Source organism: Xyrauchen texanus, chromosome 25 (genome assembly GCF_025860055.1).
Source record: "Xyrauchen texanus isolate HMW12.3.18 chromosome 25, RBS_HiC_50CHRs, whole genome shotgun sequence".
In the NCBI taxonomy this organism is placed as follows: Eukaryota; Metazoa; Chordata; class Actinopteri; order Cypriniformes; family Catostomidae; genus Xyrauchen; species Xyrauchen texanus.
In genome coordinates this window covers 9,843,256-9,866,869 of record NC_068300.1, presented here as the reverse complement: position 1 = coordinate 9,866,869, position 23,614 = coordinate 9,843,256, and positions in this window count along the sequence as shown.

Sequence of the window (23,614 nt, the reverse complement as noted above, 5' to 3'; positions counted from 1 at the left end):
GTTTCTTGTTGAATATGGCACCATGTATCACACAGAAACCGTTCATTTTAAAGGGTTAGTTCCCCCAAAAAAGAAAATCCTCTCATAATTGACTTACCTTTATGCCATCCCAGATGAGTATGACTTTCTGTCTTTAGCAGAACGAAGTTAAGGTTTATGTAAGCACATTTCAGCTCTGTTTGTCCATACAATGCATATGAATGGGTGCCAACAGGCTGCTGGCTGTTTGATGGTCCAAAAGGCATATTTAGGCAGCATAAAAGTAATCCACAAGACTCCAGTCAATCAATTCATGCCTTCAGAAGCAAATCGATACATTTGTGTAAAAAATAACTAGATAATTAAAACTTTATAAACTTAAATAAATCACTTCCTGCCAGCAGTCGACGCATCAGTGACGTAAGCGCAATGGCGCGTTCACACGAGAAGTCAGAAGTATGTGCTTTGTATACAACAGAGGAATGAACATCACGTGAGAGTTAGTTCATTTAAAACAGAAATTCATTGCTGGCCGGACGCAATGATTTAAAGTTAAAAACTTTTAATTATCGATTTGTTTCTTACACCAACCTATTGGTCTGCTTCACACGACATAAACTGATTGACTGGAGTCGTGTGGATTACTTTTATGCTGCCTAAATATGCCTTTTGGACCGTCAAATAGCCAGCAGCCTGATGTCATCTGTTTACTTGAAACAATACTTGTTTACTTTGTTTATGAATAAAAAGAGCTGACATGTGCTTATAAAAATCTTCACTTTGGTTCTGCTGAAGAAGGAAAGTCATACACATCTGGGATGGCTTAAAGGTAAGTTATGAGAGGATTTTCATTTTTGGGTGAACTACCCCTTTAATTAAATGCTTCAACTGGATTAAATGGGATGGCATTGAAAATTTCATTAATCTCATTTATTATAAAAAAATAATTAATAAACAAATTAATTAGATTAACTCAATATTCATGTATTAAATAAGGATTTCGTTTGTTCGGTGTGAACAGCCCCTTACAGTTGGTGGAGGTCTTTGGCCGTTGCATCTTGTTCTCTCAGTGTTTCACAGATTATGCAATGAGTTTTTTAAAAGCTTTGTCAGGGAAGATGTTCAACTTGGAAATGTGTGTCTGTCGCAAGATCATTGAATTCGGTTCCAGTCTGTTGTGTTTCATCTGATTGAACAGCCCCTGGTCTGTGCTCATAGTCTGAGCCGCTTCACCACCAAGTTCAGCCGAATACCATTGCTCTCTGGGAATATTGCTACTCTACATACACTGTAATGAATAAAAAACAAAGTGGTATTTCACTGTTATTATGAAGTTTGAGTTGGGGGTATTATACTGTGGAATCAGTGCCTTTTTATTTATTTATTTTATGCACATTAGTTGAAGATGGAATGCTCTTTTTTTTACAGCCAGGAATATTATTTGCAGTAATATTTCACTGCTGAATGGTTTATATATTTAATACGCCATCTTGTGGACTAAGGAAACAACGTCAATTTAATAACAAATTAGCTGACTTTAAAATTAGAATATAATTCAAATTTTGAAAATTTTTAAGGTAAAAATTCGAACTTAGTTTATCTGCCCAGTTGACAGGCCTAATCTAAAGTTTACATTTTACATGCTTGCAATACGTCAATTTTGTATGTTAACGTGACTATGCAAATTTCAATTCTCATGAGATCATGTTAAGGATGTGTAGATATTTTTATTGGAAAGATAGAAATCATGATGAGTATGATTTTGTGCCTTTTAGGTATTGGAACAGCAGGACTCGAACCTCTCATTGATCAACTGAGCACTTGCTTTAACAGCTAGCCCAAAGCCCCAACAGATTTTGTTTGCATGAGACACCATGGAAACTGTAGATAATTTGAAACAAGTAACATATTGATATTCTCGAACGCCACAATCATGACGCCCAAAAATCCAGCCGCAGAGCACTTTGCATTTTGCAAGAAGCCGGTTAACATTACCATCTATCCCACGACAAGGCACTTGCCTTTAGGAGTCTGGGTTAAAATATTATCTGAAAATCAGCATTACTTATTCATTTGACCGTTTATTCTGGGGCCATAACTACAATATAACATGTCACATGTACACATAACATGTAACTACATATAACATGTATTACAATGTCCCTCTATTTGCCGGAAAAACAGGTCTTGGAGATAACAAGAAAGGCGATATTTGACATAGACTAAAGCTAACATGATGTCGTATGATACTTTGCCAGTTGACTCAAGTCTGAAGATGCACTCTGGATGGGAAAATCTGTGGTGTCTCTGTTTTACTGACAAAGCCTTCTAGGTTTTGAGAAATAGTTAACCAAAAAAAAAAGAGAAAGATTTATTCACCCTCATGTTGTTTCATACTTGAATTATTTTCTTCAGTGGAACACAAAAAGAGAAACCGCTTAGAGGTCTGCTTAAACTGAAACCCGAACCCAACCCATAGCCGAAACCGTGTGGTCCGACCCTACCAGAATCTGTTCACATAAAAAAACAAAGGATAATCAGAGAGGCCAAACAAAAAACATCTTCAGTTCGAACAGCCCGTTTGCAAGTGTTTGTGAGTGAGAGAGCATATGTGAAACAAGCTAGGTCGGCCTGTTAATTGTAAAGTCATTCTTAAAAAACTGACCTGAACCTGGCCTGAATCCTGGCGGTTTCTCAAGCCCGCCAGGATTCAGCTCGAGCTCTGGTCGGGTTGCAGACCTGCTCGACACTGCTCAACAAAATCAGTTTCTGTGCAAGGATGTGCAGTTGAGTCGAGCATGTACCTCGTGGAAATTTATATATGGCAATTTTAGCCACAGGAAGTGGGGAAAAGCATTAATAAACAAAAACGCACAGTACAGTAATTGCAATTTTTTTTTTTTAAACATTAAACTGTCAACTATTAATCGCAGACAGGGCTTGGCTGGTAATCTGGCATACCAAGCATTTACACGGTCGGCCGCTGCATTTTGGGGCTGATCAGGGGTGGACTGGCCATCGGGAGAACCTAGCGGGCCAGTGGGTTGTCCGTGAAACTGGCCCGCTATGTAAAATCCCAAGCCGATTTCTCTTCCCAGTCCAGCCCTGATCGCAGAAATTAACTTGTTAAATTTCCAAGATCAATTAATAATACTTTTATGGTGTTTTTAAATTTTTTTAAGTCTGACAGCCACATTACTTATTTAATTTCATTATAAGATAAACAGTGGCCAGGATATTCTTAAATTCACCCATTATGTTCCAAAAGAAAGTCACACAGGTTTAGAATGACATGAGTGTAAGCAAATAATGATACAATTTTCATTTTGTGTAATCGTTTCCTTTAATAACGTAGCTCAGCTCATTATAATCTAATATGCAATTCTTACAGCGGAACACACATCACTGCTTCAATTATTCATGTCTCAACAGCCTGCTAACATTATGCGGTTATTAAAGCTGCAAACAATACAGAATGTTGCAAATCAACAGATGGATATGAAGCGCTAAAACAGGTGCATACAAAATCTCCTAAACAGGCTCACAGCACACCTGTTTAAATGCTCCATGTAGTGTAATTGATGTATGCTCAGCCAGCGAATAAGTTGTAACTGACGTAGAGGCAGCGGCACTCATTTATTACTTGAATAAGGCAGAAATGCATTACACAATTTCTTCTGCTCTGTCCCCACTAGGCAAGTATTGATGTATTCAAGGAGGACACTGCCCTCTGGATGTACCTGATGTCTTGCTTCTTTGTCTACCTATGCTAGAATTGTTTACGCCTGGAGTAACTACAGGTGGAGATGATTACGTTTGTGTAGATAGATATTTAGAGATGTGCGATTATTCCTGTTACTATACCTACATTTTGGAAAAAATATGTTTTCGTAAAACGTTGTACATTTTCCTGGTGAAATGAACACTAAATGCGCTACAGCATAAATTTGTTTTATTCACTATCACACAAATTGCAAGTACAACGGTAGATTATCAGTTCATAAACACTGACTGATGTCTAGAAAAAGCTCTTATGATAGCCTCATCTCCAGAGCTCTGTTTATCACCGACACACTGAGTGAAGCAAACCATGGATCAGTGGCTGTATGCTACATTACATCTTTATAGCATCTGGATGGAATACTGATGTTACTTAACACACACACACACACACACACACACACACGCACATATATGCCAATAATTGCATCTTATTGTCAGCCTTTACTTTATGGTCTCATTGCAGTACTGCTGATGAAACAGTTCAATTAGTTTTTGTCGTTCATTTAAAGGTGAGTAACATTTTACTGTCAAATACGTTCTGCTCTGAGAGCCCTGGCAAACATCACCAGACAGAATTGGATGGCCAAAAACTTTCTGGGCTCAGACATTTAAAAATGCTGTGCCAACAGGTAAGAAAATAAAGCAGAATGTAGCTCTTAAACTCTTGATCAACCTTAAACAGAGGTTGGAAGAGTGAAAGGTTATTCTAAAAAAGTTGGCAGGGTAAGGCAGGGTTCAAATGGACCCTTTTCACATTTCCAGTCAAGTTTCGAACACGGAAATATAGCAGCGTAAACTTCTGTGAAGGTGAATGGGAGACCTCAGCAAATATAATTTTCCATTCCTATTTGCTTCAAAGGCAAAAGAACAAATTATATTTCCATGACTTTCCTAAAGAGGAAAAATACATATAGAGATGGATTTACTGTCATTCCAGCAGCTGTTTTTAAAAACAGAATATATATATAAATTTTTTTTTTTTTTTTCAAAACTGAAAACACCCCTCATCTGCAGTTGTTCAAACAGTACCGCCTCTAACTCATGCCATTGGTTGAGTTATGTTGTTGGGGCGGGTCTAAGCAGGTCGCTCAAAACAAACTTTTTTTGTACCAACATTTTTATAGCACCACAGAAACACAGTGTTTGCAGTTTTCAAGTAAATTAACCTATAAATGGCTTACTTGTCTCTGCATATTACGCTGGGATAGATTAATTATTTTGACACTAAAATAGTTACATCAGCTGTAAATTAAAAAATGAGTATTGAAGTTTTAAAAGATTTTTTTAGCTAGATATACACTGCTAAATTAAGGCATTTATGTGTCATCAAAGTCTCTGAAAAAGATCCAAATCCTATATATATATTACAATCTTAAATTATTGATGTAGCACAATAAGAATAAAAGTGTTGGGCAAGCTACTCAAAACAGTAGCTACAGCTAAGCTAACAACAAAATAAAAGTGCATAGACACTGTCAAAGACAAAACAATTTTAAAAGTCTAATTCACATGACACCACAGTAGTTGAAGTTTACCGAAATTACCTTTCAAATATGTGACCAACTTAGGTGGTACTGAGTGATTACCATATTCACATGCCATGATATTTGCTGGTATTTCAAGAAATACCATACCATGATACATACAGGTATCTAGAAAAAACATGGTAATGTCATGGTACTTTCTTTGTTTTCATGTAGTGTTTTGATTGGAAAATGACGACGGCGTTTTAGTGACACAAACAAATTAACACACACATTCACACTCACACTCATTCACTTTTTTGAAGATTCATTCAAATTCAATTCAAGTGTGTTTATTCCAATTTTTTTTTTTACGTTGGTTATGACTTGCGTCGCTTAAACGTGTGTTGTTATGTGTGTGCTATATTGTTTTGACTTATCCCAGAATATTCACTGCTAGATTTAGAGATTATCCAGTGTGTGTAAAACTATTGTTGTTTTTTAATGTCTGTAAACAGTGCTTCACTTGTTTTAGAGTATTATTTATTGCTGCCGTTCACACATTGGTAAAAAAAAAAAAACAAAGGTGAATATTACATGAAAATTGTTACATATTGCACCTTTAAAAAAAATTGCTGTTCTGATTCAAAACATGTTATTGTAAAGTTGTTGTGTTTTACATTGCTTGTCGTTTGTAATATGTAAAATGTATTATTCGTAATAAGCTAATGTCTGTCATACTTAGGCTAATGTTACTAAATGCTGAGGTAGTTTGTTGCAACCATTTCCTGTCTAAAGAAAGTGCATTATGGTTGGAATGTTGATCATTAAGATAAAGTTTTATGGAGAGCATCTGATGTATGTAGGCCTGACAGTTTCCTGACAGAGGTTTTTTTTACAAGAAAATGTGTGTGGTACTTACGATGCTGGTGTATTGTGGGTTGTTGCTAGGGTGTCACTGTGCAATTGCTGTGGTTTTCTGAGTGTTTTTAGCACGTTTCTAGGTGATTGCTTGCTGGCCCAAGTCAAAACTTTTCTTTTCAACTGAGGTCATCAATTTATAATTTCCCACCTTTCAAAATCTAATCAATTCCTTGATTAAATCAAGTCCCACCCTAATTTTTTCTCTCTCTTCTTGAATATCCTGTCATATTATGCAAGTAATTTTTTTTTTTTTAAAGGTGCACTCAGTAACTTTTGACACCTAGCGGCTTGGATGCGGCATCACTTAAAATCAATAGCATTTAAGATGCCATTGTAGAAATGTACTATTCACAGTCAGCCATGATTACTTTAATCTATGAGTAAAAGTGTCAAATAACAGGATGGTTACTGACAATAAGCCAGTAGTGTAGTCTAGGGCATACACAGGCATGCCCTGTGTGCACATTTAAGTACAGCAATTTGCCTGTGTATCTAAAATTGTAGACACAAAACATCTATTTTGCTATTTTCTGTCCCTTGTCCCTTCTCATTTGACACAGGTTCTCTCTCTCTCTCTCTCTCTCACCCCTCCGTTTGAAACTCTGATCGTTTTGTGAAACTGTTAGACGTCAATCAGGCCTGCACAGATTATTAGAGTGTCTGAAAAAGATCAAACAATGTTGCCGTCTGCCCCCTCACGTGTCTGATTTACACAGCGTCTGATTAAGTACTGCAGCTCTCTGTCAGGGCCTTACATGATGGCCAACCACACTCGCCGGATAAATTATTGTGCAAGAAAGCCATAACGTCTCTCCGCCTAGCAACTAACGGCCCGCCGGCAACCACGGGAGACTTCCTGCCATAATGGCATTGAGTCCAGGGTCAACATTTACTGTAAATAAAGGGTTGAAACAATTATCAATTATCATGTCAAATGTAGTTCAGTTAAACTGCATGTCAGTTCAGTTTTATTCAGTGTCCTCTTCTGATTCATTAGTGGTGTTTGCTAAGGCAAGTATCATTATCACTGTTTCTCATATTTAGGGATATGTTTTTTCATCATAGCAACAACCCAGAACACTCTAGCAACTGCCTAACAATATGTTGCAACCACCCAGAACACCTCAGCAACTGCCTAGCAATACCTAGGCAACCACCCAGAACACCTTAACAACCGCATAGCTATGCCTTGGCAACCACCCAGAACACCATATAATTCGCCTAGCAATGTGATGCTAGCAACCATCTTGCAAAGCCCTGGCAACTACTCAGAACACCATAGCAACCACCTAGCAATGCCTTGGCAACCACCCAGAACACTATAGCAACTGCCTAGCACTACCTTGTCAACCACCCAGAACACCTTAACAACCGCATAGCAATGCCTTGGCAACCACCCAGAACACCATATAATTCACCTAGCAATGCCTTGGCAACCACCCAAGTCACCTTAGCAACCATCTAGCAATGCCTTGGCAACCACCCAGAGCACCATATCAATCGCCTAGCAATGCCTTGGCAACCACAAAGAACACCTTATCAACTCCCTAACAATGCCTTAGCAACAGTTGTGAAAACTTACTCAGAAATTATACTTAAGTGAAAGTCTGAATACTGAGTGAAAATCTTACTCAATTAAAAGACAAAGTATCTAGCCAAAAACATACTTGAAAGTAAAAAAGTATTCACATGACTACTTTTTGCCAAATAATTTTTATGTGGCCTTTTGTATGAAACACAGCAATTTCCTGGATTTATCCCCTTTCACTCAAATCACAAGTAAAACGGCAGATTATCAGTTCATAAACACATACTATTCGCTCTGTTCCTCACACAATGTTATCATATGACATACAGTTGAAGTCAGAAGTTTACATGCACTTAGGCTGAAGTCATTGAAACTTTTTTTTTTCTTTCAACTCCACAGAATTCATATTAGCAAACTATAGTTTTGGCAAGTCATTTAGGACATCTACTTTGTGCATGACATGAGTAATTTTTCATTCAATTGTTTACATACAGATTGTTTCACATTTAATTGACTATATCGCAGCTCCAGTGGGTCAGAAATTTACATTAAGTTAACTGTGCCATTAAGCATCTTGAAATAAAATGCTGAGGTTATAGATGTTCAAATTTTGAACACTGAAGTCTTCGATCAGTGTTTACTGAGAAAGCCAAATCTTTTTAAAAAGGTCAAAAACTTATAATTTATTATTTAAAAAATATATATATATTAACCCTAAGTATAAGGAAGTAATAGTTTAAGTAATTGCTATTGTGCCTTAGTGTAATGGGAGCAAGCTGGTAGATAGCTGTGCAATGTGTATAAACCTCACTCTCCTGACCTCAAGATGTGCACTAGCGACTGACGCTAGGGGCTGTTGCCTTTAGCCTCCTTGCTAGCTCACCCGCCACCCATGCTGGAGACGCCGGTTTGAGTCCTGTATGGTGTGGGTAGAACAGGAGCATCACAATGGTGCTGTGACCCGGATGGGAGTTAGGTATAGGGGGGTGAGTGTAATGGGAGCAAGCTGATAGATAGCTGTGCAATGTGTATAAACTTCACTCTCCTGACTTCAAGAAGTGCACTAGCGACTGATGCTAGGGGCTGTAGCCTTTAGCCTCCTTGTTAGCACACCTGCCTCCCATGCCGGAGTACGGAGCGGGTAGAACTGGAGCGTCACATTTGCGAGTAAATAAATCAACTTTTTAGAAAATGTAGTCTAATATAACGGATAGCCTTTCATGTGAATGAAAATGGATGAATCTACCATCAATGAAATCTAAGAGCACAGAAATAGGAATAAGAAACAGGATATATACATTTTCAATGTGAAAGCACAAAGCCAAGTGGGACACCAAAGTAGCAGTCAGACTGCAAGATAAATAAGTCACCACCACAGAGTGAATCTCACTCAAATATGAAACATGACTATTTGATGTTCTTCTCTAGTTTACTTTTGCCTTTAGTTTACTTTCAATGCCATTTTATCTGCCACAGTTTGAGGTCAAGAAATTCACATTCACCCCAAGCAATCTGCAAAAATGAATGCAATGCTATAAAAAACACAAAGCCAACAGATAGAGGCTTTCAATCAATGCTGATGAATATTTCACTGGTGCTTTATCTGTTAGGGCTTTTTGCAGGAAAAAAAAAAGAGTACCAAAATTGAAAACAAGAAGTATTATACAACACATGCTGACTCGTGAGAGCTAATGCAAGGTCGGTGAACCAGATAAGAGTTTTGGGCTTTGGCTCTTTGCACAACTATTGACTATGTTTGGAATAGCGTACTATATTATTCCTGCAGCACACAGTAAGTATACTGTGTGCATTTGGCAGATTTCTGTATGCAAATACCTGAATGACCTACTACATTTGCCAAAATGTGCAGTATACAACAGACCACACTGTGTGAAATACTGTATCCAACAGTGACTCTCTTTTCTCGTTTTTATGTCTTTTTTATACATTATTTGAGTGGACTTCCAAATGTTGTCATTTTACACAAAACTGAATTAACCTTAATGTTGTGTTCTGGTCATTTTGACCCAGATTACTTTTTTATGATAATTTTTCAAATTGGAATAAAATTCCTTGTCTTTGTTTACATATGGTATCTGAAAACACACCAAAACATTGGACCATTTTCTTTACATATTACTGATTTATTTCATTTTGTTACACCTGTTGTTTTCCCAATCAAATATGAATGGATTAGACTACGAAAAACAGAAATATTACATGTTCAGGAGCATCCCAATCCTTTAGATGAGCACATATGTGGATGTGTTTGCACATTAAAAGTCCTCGGACATGTGCATGCACACACACACACATACATGCACACACACACACACACACGCGCACACACAACATGTGTTAAGAGCACTTTTGTGCATCGTCTTTCTATGTACACTCTTTGAGGAATATTTCAAGATCTTCTCATCATACTGTGTTGTGTTTGGGCTCATTTGAATCAGGATAGTCTGCTGTAAGTTACCATATGTCATTGTCTATGTTATCTGTATGTTTCAGGAAGTGATAAGGAAATACGTGACAAAATGACAATCCTGTTTTTTATATTTGTGTGTGTCAGTGGGAATTTCATACACTAAACCTCAGTGCAGTTTGGCCTCTGAGTGAAACAAATGTGCTCATTGTATTCTACAAATTGAGAACTTTACAATGATGGCAAAACACAATTTCTTTTTATGTTTTACCAACTCTCAAAAAAGAAGTTCAAAAAAGAAGTTCAAAACCCATCATAATTACTAAAATAGACATTGAAAAAAAGATCTAAAGCAATATCTTGAGATAATATATGCAATATGACTTATGAACAATCTTAGTGGACCGGTCATTTTTGACGTTAGATCAAACTAACACAACGCAAGGTTTAAAAAGGAAATATTAGGTTTGGTATAACAATTATAACTGGATGCCATTTACACGCAACATGATGAGGTCATGTGACGATGTACGTAGTTTGAAATTTTAGCATGGAACAATACCAAATGGCAGTGGTACAGAAATGACCCACTAACACACTTCACACCTCTATATTTAAATATATATATTGATAAAATTAATAGTAATCAATTCACACATATAACACTTGTATTTTATTTAGCTGTGTAGTCTCATGTGGTCCTGTGTTTGTCCTATGTTGTTTTTATGTAGCACCATGGTCCTGGAGGAACGTTGTCTCGTTTCACTGTGTACTCTACTAACTGTATATGGTTGAAACGACAATAAATACCACTTGACTTGACTTGTAAATGAAATAATTTTATTTTACTTTATTTATTTTAGCTTTTCAGTTATGACAATCAGATCCAATTACACTTCCAGTGGAGACTTTGTCCATTGGTTTTAAAAAAAATGGTTTTGTGCAATCTAGTTTTGCTTTTGCTTCAATCTTCATTTTGATAGAAATGGACAAAATAATTCCAGACTGGGCATCGTCACTGGCACCATGTTGGTGAAAACGCTCTCACCCACCACCTTTTCTTTCTTTTTTTCAATCTCTCTTTGAGCAGCAACATCTCTCTGTTGTAATGATGCAGCTCGTAACCCCTTGGAATGACCTTTCTTTAATTAACTGCGTCTTCATGAGGGGATCTACGTAGAATGTGAAGGTTAATTAATTAAGTATCACTGCTAGTCTTAAAACCATCACCTAATGGATGACAGCTGGCTCACCACTCTCCATTTTTCCAGCTAACTCATTAGCAGCTCCGGCCCGTGTGACATCTCTTCTTTGGTCTGTAGACTGTGAGCAAATCGTATTAAAAAAGAACAGGGTCCCTCATTCCATTTAATTTCAATGGAAACGTGATCTTCCCATCTGCGGATTCGTATATGATACATTTAACAATGTAGGCCATGTTTGAAATGGAAAACTAGCTTACTACATACTGAATAATGTGCAGATCAGTATACACTGTATAGAGTCTACTGTTGTTTTTATTTTTTGCAACATTTGATGACACTTGTAGCATTGAAATGACAACATTTTTCTGTGTATACAGACAATTATAACATTTGCATACTGTGTACAGTATACCATATATTGCAGATGTGAGTAGTATGTTAGTATGCTATTCTGAACATATACATCCTCAAGGAAGTGGGAGCCAAAGTGCTGCACTTACAGTACATATGCAAAACAGAATGCATTGAGATCAGTCTCTATAAAAAAAAATTCAGATAAAAGCAATATAATATCTCTATAAAGATTCAGGAGTGTGTAATCTGTTTCCTGCAGTCTGATCTGTGACGGATGGTGATGGATAACTCTGGGTCATAATAGCGCGCAGCTTCATCTTGATAAGACGCCGCTTTTGGGTGTCTTTTATTTCCGGATGCATTGCAAGCCCCGCTTATCATAGTGATTAGAAGACATCAGATACACATTAGCAAATGGAACATAGTGTAAAAAGTGTTTTATTTCTAGAGGGGACAGAATCAAGGAGAAGAGATCTGATTACAGTTTGGGGCCTGGTAGAATTTCTAATACTTGGAGAACAAAATTCGATAAAGCATGTGAAAACTGGCTTAACTTGGACTTGATAGTAAGTGGGGCAACTTTTAACATTACGGCTTAATGTTAAAGAAGAAAGACAAATCTGAAGTTAACACATTTTGATTTAAATATTTTTATACACTATGTGAAACTTATCATTAAAGGGGCACTCAATAATATTTCCTCATTTAAAAAGTTTTACTCCTAAAGATACAAACTGTAATTTTGAAGCATATGTTTAAAACAATGAGCACTCACATGAGATGAGGACTACAGTCATATCAGTAACCTTATAAAAGCTGTTTTATTCTACATGGAGAGGCCTCCCTTAAGATCCTCCCATGTTAAGATCGTATGACCAATGGAATAGTACTCACAAAATTTTAGTAACCACTTTTTTCTTGTTGCATTTTAACGGTACTACATTTTGTTAGATTTCTCTGGAATATATCTCATGTCATTACTTTTCAAGTAAATGTATCTTGTTTATAGAATGTTCTGATATTTTTACTCAAAGCAAGACAAAAATACTTTTCCGGAATATTCTGGGTTCAACACAAGTTTAGCTCAATTGACAGCATCTGTGGCATAATGTTGATTACCACAAAAACTTTCTTTAAAAAAGCAAAAATCGAGGTTCCAGTGAGGCACTTTCAATGGAAGTGAATGGGGCCAAATTTTGAAGGGTTTAAAGGCAGAAATGTGAAGCTAATAATTTTATAAAAGCACTTACATTTACAATTCTGTTAAAACTTGTTTAAATTGTCTTTTTTATAGTTATTTTAGGGGTTTAGGGTTTACAGCATTATGTTGTAAATGCTGGTGATGAAGTTATAAAATTGGATACAACTTTGCACATAAAAGTTTAGTAAGAAATTCTATCATGCATTGTTCCTGTGGCTATAATTTTGAAATAGTGAGTATTTTAACTTTTACAATTGGCCTCACTGTAACCCAGATTTTAACCTTTTTTTAAAGATAAAGAGGAACATGTCATTAAATATTTTTTGTGGTAATCAGCATTATGCCACAAATGCTGTCGATTGCACTTAACTTGAATTGAACGCAAAATATTCCTTTAATTTTTGCTTTATTAAAAATTATATGATATTTGTAAAACGTTAGTCAACATGAAACGCTGTTTGTGACCCATTTTAGACACAATGTCGGACATATTTCTGCTCAAACCAGGATGTTCAATGTGAAAAATGTATGAAATTATTTGTTTTTCTTTACTTTTTTTCTATGGGACATGATTTGGTTGTGAAAAGTTGACATTGCTTTCCCAGGATGCAACCAGGTTGTTGAAGAGGGGTGGAAAAATAAAAAGGGAATCATGACTTCAGCCAAAAAGGAAAGGTTTTTCAGAGGCTAAACAAGTTAAATGTAGCATTAACTTGACTTTGATTATATTTTAGTAATACAGCTTTGATTAAGAAGAAAACACAACAAAGATGATTGTCAAATGTCACTGTGGCAGGGCGGAGGGCGGGGCCGGGTCGTGATCTTACACACCCGGTCCCGTATTAGGCTAATTATGCCTCAGTGAGGGATAAAGGCTGACTGCAGGGGATCGTGCGGGAGAGAGAGATCGTTAGCGGACATGTCTGTCATGTGTGTGTTTATGTTGTCTTTTAAGTTTATCATTAAACTATTATTTATATTGAAAAGCCGGTTCTCGCCTCCTCCTTTCCATTGATCCCTTTACAGTCACATTTCAGGCTACAAAATGTGAACTTTATGTTCATGAACTTTGCATTTTGTTATTCTGCATTCTTTTTATATATACCATTTTATATTTGAAAAACCTTATCTCAGCATATCTCAACTCTGTATGTCCATACAATGCAAGTGAATGGTAATCAAGAATATGAATCCCCAAAAAGCACATAAAGGCAGCCTAAAAATTATCCATAAGACTCCGATGCTTTAATCCATGTTTTCTGAAGTGATCCAATCGTTTTGGGTGAGAACAGAATAAAATATAACTATTTTAGTTATAAATAGGGCAGTTATGGCTCAGGTGGTAGAGTGGGTCTGACGCAAATTTCAGGGTTGGCGGTTAGATTCCTGGCCCACATGACTCCACATGCCGAAGTGTCCTTGGGAAAGACACTGGACCCCAAGTTGCTCCCAATGGCAGGCTAACACCTTGCATGGCAGCTCTGCCGCCATTGGTGTGTGAGTGTGAGTGTGAATGTGTGTGTGAATGGGTAAATGGGACAGAGTGTACAGCGCTTTGGGAACCTCTAAGGTTAAAAAAGGTGCTATATAAGTGCAGACCTTTTTTTTTTACTATAAACCTTGATAGTCTCCTATATGATCATGATTTCTAGCTCGATTACACATCCTAGCACCATCTAACACTGCAGATGTGTCAAGAACTAGGAAGTGTAATCGAGCTTGAAATCAGGATCGTGCCTAGCGACTGCTATGGCAAAATGTACAGTGAAAAGGGAGTTGTATTTGGGTCCGTTCTCACCCAAAAACTGATCAGATCTCTTCAGAAGATATGGGTTTGACTTTTTAGTGCTTCAAATTTTTTGTTCCCATTCACTTGCATTGTATGGGCCTGCAGAGCTGAGATATTCTTCTAAAAATCGTCATATGTGTTCTGCTAAAGAAAAAGTCATTAACATCTGGGATGGCATGAGGGTGAGTAAATGACAAGAGAATTTTTCTTTTTGGGTGATTTGTTCCTTTTATGCCATCACAAATGTTTGTTTTCTTAAGCTAAAACCTTTGCTTCAAATTGTTCTGCTATTTCAGCAGTGATTCATTAACTGAGCAATTGCAAGAACACACTTACAGTGAGGAAAATAAGTATTTGAACACTCTGCTATTTTGCAAGTTCTCCCACTTAGAAATCATGGAGGGGTCTGAAATTGTCATCGTAGGTGCATGTCCACTGTGAGAGACATAATCTAAAAAAACAAATCCAGAAATCACAATGTATGATTTTTTAACTATTTATTTGTATGATACAGCTGCAAATAAGTATTTGAACACCTGAGAAAATCAATGTTAATATTTGGTACAGTAGCCTTTGTTTGCAATTACAGAGGTCAAACGTTTCCTGTAGTTTTTCACCAGGTTTGCACACACTGCAGGAGGGATTTTGGCCCACTCCTCCACACAGATATTCTCTAGATCAGTCAGGTTTCTGGGCTGTCGCTGAGAAACACAGAGTTTGAGCTCCTTCCAAAGATTCTCTATTGGGTTTAGGTCTGGAGACTGGCTAGGCCACGCCAGAACCTTGATATGCTTCTTACAGAGCCACTCCTTGGTTATCCTGGCTGTGTGCTTCGGGTCATTGTCATGTTGGAAGACCCAGCCTCGACCCATCTTCAATGCTCTAACTGAGGGAAGGATGTTGTTCCCCAAAATCTCGCCATACATGGCCCCGGTCATCCTCTCCTTAATACAGTGCAGTCAGCCCTGTCCCATGTGCAGAAAAACACCCCCAAAGCATGATGCTACCGTCCCCATGCGTCACAGTAGGGATGGTGTTCTTGGGATGGTACTCATCATTCTTCTTCCTCCAAACACGGTTAGTGGAATTATGACCAAAAAGTTCTATTTTGGTCTCATCTGACCACATGACTTTCTCCCATGACTCCTCTGGATCATCCAAATGGTCATTGGCAAACTTAAGACGGGCCTTGACATGTGCTGGTTTAAGCAGGGGAACCTTCCGTGCCATGCATGATTTCAAACCATGACGTCTTAGTGTATTACCAACAGTAACCCTGGAAACGGTGGTCCCAGCTCTTTTCAGGTCATTGACCAGCTCCTCCCGTGTAGTTCTGGGCTGATTTCTCACCTTTCTTAGGATCATTGAGACCCCACGAGGTGAGATCTTGCATGGAGCCCCAGTCCGAGGGAGACTGACAGTCATGTTTAGCTTCTTCCATTTTCTAATGATTGCTCCAACAGTGGACCTTTTTTCACCAAGCTGCTTGGCAATTTCCCGTAGCCCTTTCCAGCCTTGTGGAGGTGTACAATTTTGTCTCTAGTGTCTTTGGACAGCTCTTTGGTCTTGGCCATGTTAGTAGTTGGATTCTTACTGATTGTATGGGGTGGACAGGTGTCTTTATGCAGCTAACGACCTCAAACAGGTGCATCTAATTTAGGATAATAAATGGAGTGGAGGTGGACATTTTAAAGGCAGACTAACAGGTCTTTGAGGGTCAGAATTCTAGCTGATAGAAAGGTGTTCAAATACTTATTTGCAGCTGTATCATACAAATAAATAGTTAAAAAATCATACATTGTGATTTCTGGATTTTTTTTTTTAGATTATGTCTCTCACAGTGGACATGCACCTACGATGACAATTTCAGACCCCTCCATGATTTCCAAGTGGGAGAACTTGCAAAATAGCAGGGTGTTCAAATACTTATTTTCCTCACTGTACATCTATGACCATTTTCCTTACACATTTTAGCTTGCTTTAGTGGCTAACAAATAAGCTGCTGCTAAATAAGAGCAAACATCAAAGTGATAGTCTACATCTGCTGTCACGTTTCAATCTGAAAACAGCAGAGGAAATTTAGAATGGGATCCATGGGCCCCTGAGCTGTGTTGAGTGAAGGCTGTGGATCAAAGGAAGAAGATTAATCTGTTAGTCCTGAGACTCCTGACAGAGGTAAACTGTCTAGTTACTTTAACTTCTTGAAAGAATGAATTGGATGTTTCTTTAGTTGTTAAACATAATAGAGCACGAAAGTATAGCATTTCAAAATAAAAATTTTGGGTTTCTTATTTTGAACATTTCAGTTATTTTCTTTGAATTTTCAAATGTTTTAATGTCAGGGTCAAAAATGTACTTGGGCTTGGGTTTTTATTTGTTTATATATGAAATATATACATTTTATATATTTCATATATAAAATTTTATTCGAAACCTATTTGGTTACACTGATATCACATCAAATATAATTTTAGTGCCTCTGCTGATACTGTAGTGAACTACAGCGGTCAGATTGGTTAATTTCCAGTCTCTATGATGAGTACTGATGAGTGCACAGCTAACATGGAATGTTTATGTTTATATATCTGGCAGCCAAAAGTTTGGAATAATGTACAGATGTTGCTGTTTCGGAAGGAAATTGGTACTTTAATTCCCTAACTGATCACAAAGCATAGTTTTTCACTATTTGAAAAAAGTCATTTTTGATCAAATCTAGACAGACCCCCTTTCCAGCTGCCATCTCTCAAACACCTTATCCTTGAGTAATCATGCTATATATTCAAACACAGTTGAAACACAGTTGAAAGCTATTTGGTTCATTAAATGAAGCTTAACATTGTCTTTGTGTTTGTTTTTGAGTTGCCAGTATGCAATAGACTGACATGTATTAAGATCAATATTAAGTCAAAAATGGCACAAAAAAGAAACCGCTTTCTCTAGAAACTCTAAAAAACTGAAGATTTCATCCAAAGGTGTACACTACAGTCTTCAAAGACAAAGGACGACTGTCTCTAACAAGGACAGAAAGAGATGTGGAAGTCCAGATGTACAACTAAACAAGAGGATAAGTACATCAGAGTCTCTAGTTTGAGAAATAGATGCCTCACATGTCCTCCGCTGACAGCTTCATTGAATTCTACCCGCTCAACACATGTTTCATGTACAACAGTAAAGAGAGGACTTATGGGAAGAATTGCAAAGAAAACGCCACTTTTGAAACAGAAAAACAAAAAGAAAAGGTTAGAGTGGGCAAAGAAACACAGACATTGGACAACAGATAATTGGAAAAGAGTGTTATGGATCTTAACCCCATTGAGCTATTTAACAAACTAACAATAAACAATATTTTTTTATTAATCTTGGTTAATGTTAATTTCATCATTTAGTTATACTTTTGTTAAATCAAAAGCTGTATGTATTAACATTAGTTAATGCACTATAAACTAACAATGAACAATTTTATTTTTATTAACTAACATTTACAAAGATTAATAAATGCTGTAAAACATATTGTTCACTGTTAGTTCATGATCTCTAATGCATTCACTAATTTTAACGAATGGAGCCTTATTGTAAAGTGTTACTGACTACTTTTTTGGTCCTTTTTGAAGCTTGAAAGATTTAGCCACCATTATCAGTGCGATCAGTTGCACATATAAAATATTTTGTGTTCCACTGAAGAAAGTCAGCCGGTTTGCAAAGACATGAGGGTGAGTAAATCATGACAGCATTTTCACTTTTGGGGTGCAAATCTGTTGTAGAATGCATTTTGGCATTTGTTCATCCCTGGAAAAGTGCATCCAGGTATTCAGCTCAATCTTTGCTCTGTGTTCATCTGAAGCGCGCTCATGACACTAAAGACAGACCCATTCACACTACATCTCACAAACGTTTGAAACTAAATTAGCTGGCACAGCCCTTTTACATTGCTGTCTGAAATATTTGACACCAGATGCTTTCTGGGACTGCTGAGGAGGATTCTGCGAGGGGCTTCAGCTATCTTGGCATGCAAACTCCCCTGTAGCTCCATGTTTTTTCCCCATTAGTTTTGCGCACAGATTCTTGCCCTTAAGACCCATGGACCGGCAAAGATTTAAGTGGGCAGTCCAGAGAAATCCTGCCGGTGTGGCAGGTGTGAGATCTGGCTTCATTATCTCCCAACACCTCTGTCCAGTTATAAGACTTACACTAGCGGTGAGAACCATGAGTGTGTGTCTGTGTGTGTTGGATTTTTCACTCTGAATTTGGTCGCCTTATGATACTTTTATGTTTTCCCACATCAATAAATCCTTCTCTTAAAATATCTTACATTCCTGTGAAATATAACAGGACTTCAAAATGTCAGATATCTCAAATCTGTGGTGAACAATTACAGTTTCATTAGAGTGCTTTATACAGTAGTACAATAGAAGGTACAGTATATCATAAGTTTTAATACATTTGGATTAACAAAGAATACTGATCTGTGAACAGTGCAGTGCTGCATTTTCCAAAAGCGTCGTAAGCCTAAGAAGAGTGTAGAAACCCTTGGCGCCAATGGTCTCTACGATCAACTTAAGCATGCAATGCTTTTGGGAAATGCTGCCCAGTTTGGTACAGAGTGGAAAAGGGCGCATTTGTGTTGCACATTTGACCTCCAAAATAATAACATTTGTTTTAGTAAAAGTAAAAGAACATAAAATGGATCCTTTCATTAAAGTCAGGTTTTATTTCTGCCAAAATACACGACATTCCGGCTAAAATGGGAAAAAGTACTCTCTACAAGCTGCATGATTTGAGGAGTCACTCATTACCACAACAGAAACAATGCTGGACGAGTTACACTCTGAAGTTAAGAACTTAGGTTTCTTTTAAAGCCGTTTTTCGATCTTCTTGCTGTTTCATGTCACACACAGTCGAGTGCTCAGCCTTTCAAATATACTCTTTTGACCTCGAGCCCAAGCTGATGCGTTTGATGCATGTGCACTACGACTGCTTTGTGATGCTCTTTTAATGGTCTAGAATGTTTAATTCTCTTCCTAGTAATCTACCTCTAAAAGCTAGCCTGCAGGCGGACAGTCCGCGTGCAATGCCGGTCCTCCCGATGCGTAGGGCCCCTGAGCTGTCAAAGATGTTTAACCTTTATTTTGTGTTCCGGTCACAACTGTCCAATTAACTTTCTGAATACTGTAGTTTATTTCATCCAGTTGGTATAAAATATTATGACTTTGTAAACACACAGGGCATCTGAACACACAATTTTTTTTAGATAATTTGTAATAAAATTGCATTGGTTTTATTTCACTTTTGTTTCACCTGTGGTGTTCCCGGTCTTCCCGGTGACCGTCCATTGGAAATGAATGGATTAGATAAAAAAAATACAGAAATATTAAGTGTTCAGGAGCATCCCAATCCTTTAGACGAGCACGTATGTGGATGTTTTTGCACAAACAAAGTTCTCGAACATTTGCGGACACACACAGACACACTCACAATGTGTGTTGAGCGCCTCCGTCTTTCCATGTACACTCTTTAAAGAATATTTCAAAATCTACTTATCATACTATGTTGTATTTGGGCTCGTTTGAATCAGGACAGTCTGCTGAAAGTTACCATATGTCATTGTCTAAGTTATATGTATTTTTCAGGAAGTAATAAGGAAAAACATGACAAAATAACACTCCTGTTTTTATATTTATGTGTGTCAGAGGGAATTTCATACACTAATGGCACATTTCCACATCTCAACTCTCTTTACTTTTCTGAGTTTGCATTTCCACTGCAGTTTAGTGCCGCATCAATGTGGGTGGGATTATAGGCTGATCGTCATAGTTGCGCCGCCTCTACTGCTGTGACATCATCTAAAACAAGACACAAACTGACCAAAACAATAACACAACCGCTAGCTGTTAGCTACTAGCTCATTGTGCTGCATAAAGCAGTTGTTGCATTTTACACAAGTGTTACAGTTAAATTGGCCTGGTTGTTTTAGAAGCTTCCAGTAGCTGGTCAACTAAATAAAGTGAAGCTTTCAAGCAGAGTATAGAGTTAATGTAACAAAACATACCATCCTCCATCGTGGATCAACGTCCAGGGCACTCTCCCTCCCATTGCTTGCGGGTTTAGATAGCGTCCATTTGGTCGAACCACTTCCACTTTTCCTTGATGGTTCTGTAGTCACTTTAAAAAGAACTTTACCTTTTCCCTACACTGTTGGTAGGTTCGGTGGTAGCCATGTGCTGCCAACAGCTGAGACACTTCCTGAGAGACTTTTTCATTTTGATCATGTCGTGGTTTTTGCGCACAGCCATTTCTTTTTTCACAATTCAGAAAGACGAGTGAACAAATGATACTGCTATCGTTGTTACTAACTTTAAAACTACCGGGTTGATGTCCTGTGTTGGAAATTCTCTCTTGGATTTTCTGTGTTGGATTCTCTCTGACCAATCAGTGAGTGATATGTAGGGTTTTGACGTCACATTTAGTATCGGCTCGGCTCGCTTGGAACCATGACCGAGGTGGTACTAAAAAAGTATCAGGTACCAGGTACCAGGTACTATTCCCAGTGGAAAACCCCCAAAAAAGCGAGATGAGTCGAGTTGAGTCGAGTTGTACCGTGCAGTGGAAAAGCCCCAGCAAACTCACTGCAGTTTGGCCTCTGAGTGAAACAAATTTGCTCATTGAATTTTACTAATTGAGAACTTTCCAATGATTTATAAAACATGGCTATCGCATCTTTTTTTATGTTTTACCAACTCTGATTATAATTGTTGGTATAACAAATTTGCTAATTATGAGAACAAAACAGTTCTAATTTCTCAGCAAATTAAAAAGCTTTATTTAAGAACTGGTGAGATCAGCTATATGCAATGCAAAGCCCAGATTCTAAACTTTAAAAGGACATGAGATCAAGCAAGTGGTTATTCATTTATTACATCATTATTATTTAAATTTTTTTCTGCAGGGATTGCCCGCCACTAGTCCGGTACAAGCTCAATTCAACAAATCCTTCTATCAATAAACAATATATATTTAAAAATATATGTTCAAATAAGTACAAAACCATAATTACAAAAAAACAAGTTGACAATAAGATCCAATGGAATATCTTGAGATAATATGTGGAATATGACACATTTATTAACAATATTATTGGGCCAGTCATTTTTGTCCAGGAACTCAGAAGGTGTTAGAACAAATGAACACAACACAAGGGTTAAAGTAGTCCATATAATGATACATAACATAGAAGTACATGGCTATAATTTTAAAGTGATGTTACCTGTCCATCATGAGCAGAAAAAAATAGAAAAACGTGCCAGGAATGTGACACATGAGAGCATGAATTTATGTAAAGGCAATTTTAAACATTTTTCAGACATGATTTTCAATGAATTTTGTTTTTACTCAATGGGTACTGTAAGACATTAAAGACATCATAGCATAATTTTCTGTACATTTTGCTGCTTTGAAACGATGTGAATTGTGAAAAGCTAAAAATAAAAATTACTTGACTACTACTGTATTTATCACATTTAAAATTATTATTTAATATTTGCAATATGATTGCAAACCTCATACTCAGGTTTCCAGCTTTGATATGACAAAGCCATATCGAAAGTAAAAAAAAGAAAATCTTAAATTAAAATCTTATCTGGTAAATGATGCCATTGGAACAGCATTTAGCTGTATACTGTCTCATATGTGTGTTATCATTGTTCAGAAAGCTATGTGGTGTTAGAGCAATATCTTTGGCGAGCATTTAGCTGACAAAAATATTTGATTTAATTAATTTCATTGTTCATTTGTTCACTGACATTTTTATATTTTTCAATACTCTTAGAACAAAAAAGGTACTGTTTAAAAGACAAGAGCCATCACTAGGATGGGACCCTCAAGGGGATGGGAGTGAGGTTTAGAGGGGTGAGGGTAATGGGAGCCAGCTGGTATGTACTATGCAGTGAGTAAACCTCACTCCATTGGCCTCAAGAGTCGCACAAGCGACTCACGCTAGAGGCTGTAGCCTTTAGCCTCCTTGTTAGTAGTGGCGGAGCTAGGGAGTTGCCAGGGGTGGCCATGGCTACCATGGACCAAAGGCTGGCCACCCTATTGGCCAACTCACTCGCAATTGCAATTTGTTTTGGCACAATTTATTTCTTTAGAGGTGATATCATCTCTGAAAAATGTACAAACGTGTGTGCACACCAAGGTCACCAAAGCTTTCCATCCCGGGTGTCATTGTATCCACTTGAAACCCAACCCCCCCCCCAACCACCACAGCCCCCACAGTTCAAACATTTCTATGCCACCACGGACTGATCGCTTGCCCCTGCCTGGCCACTCTTTTGAAAAACTCCTTGCTCCGCCCCTGCTTGTTAGCGAGCCCGCCTTCCATGCAGGAGATGCCAGTTCGAATTCCGCTCTGATTGGGTTGAGTAGGACCAGTTACAGTGGTGCCATGACCCATATGGGAGTGAGGTTTAGGGGGGTGAGTGTAACGGAGCCAGCTGGTATGTGAAATCATCTCTGATGCCGGTTCAAATTCTGCTCGGATTGGGTTGAGTAGGACCAGTTACAGTGGTGCCATGACCCTGATGGGAGTGAAGTTTAGGGGGGTGAGTGTAACGGAGCCAGCTGGTATGTGAAAACATCTCTGATGCCGGTTCGAATTCCGCTCAGAGCGGGTTGAGTAGGACCAGTTACAGTGGTGCCATGACCCTGATGGGAGTGAAGTTTGGGGGGGTGAGTGCAACGGAGCCAGCTGGTACGTGCTGTGCAGTGAGTAAACCTCGGGTCAAGCAGGACCAGTTACACATAATGTGGGACTTTGAACTGTAAACAAGCTCAAAGCATACAAGGGACTCTTATTTTGAAATGATGGAGACCTGGCTCCATTAAAATGCTTTTTATTTAAGTAATTATCAAATGAATCTTTATATAGCCTATATATTCACCAGATGAAGAGTTTTGTATATATATTT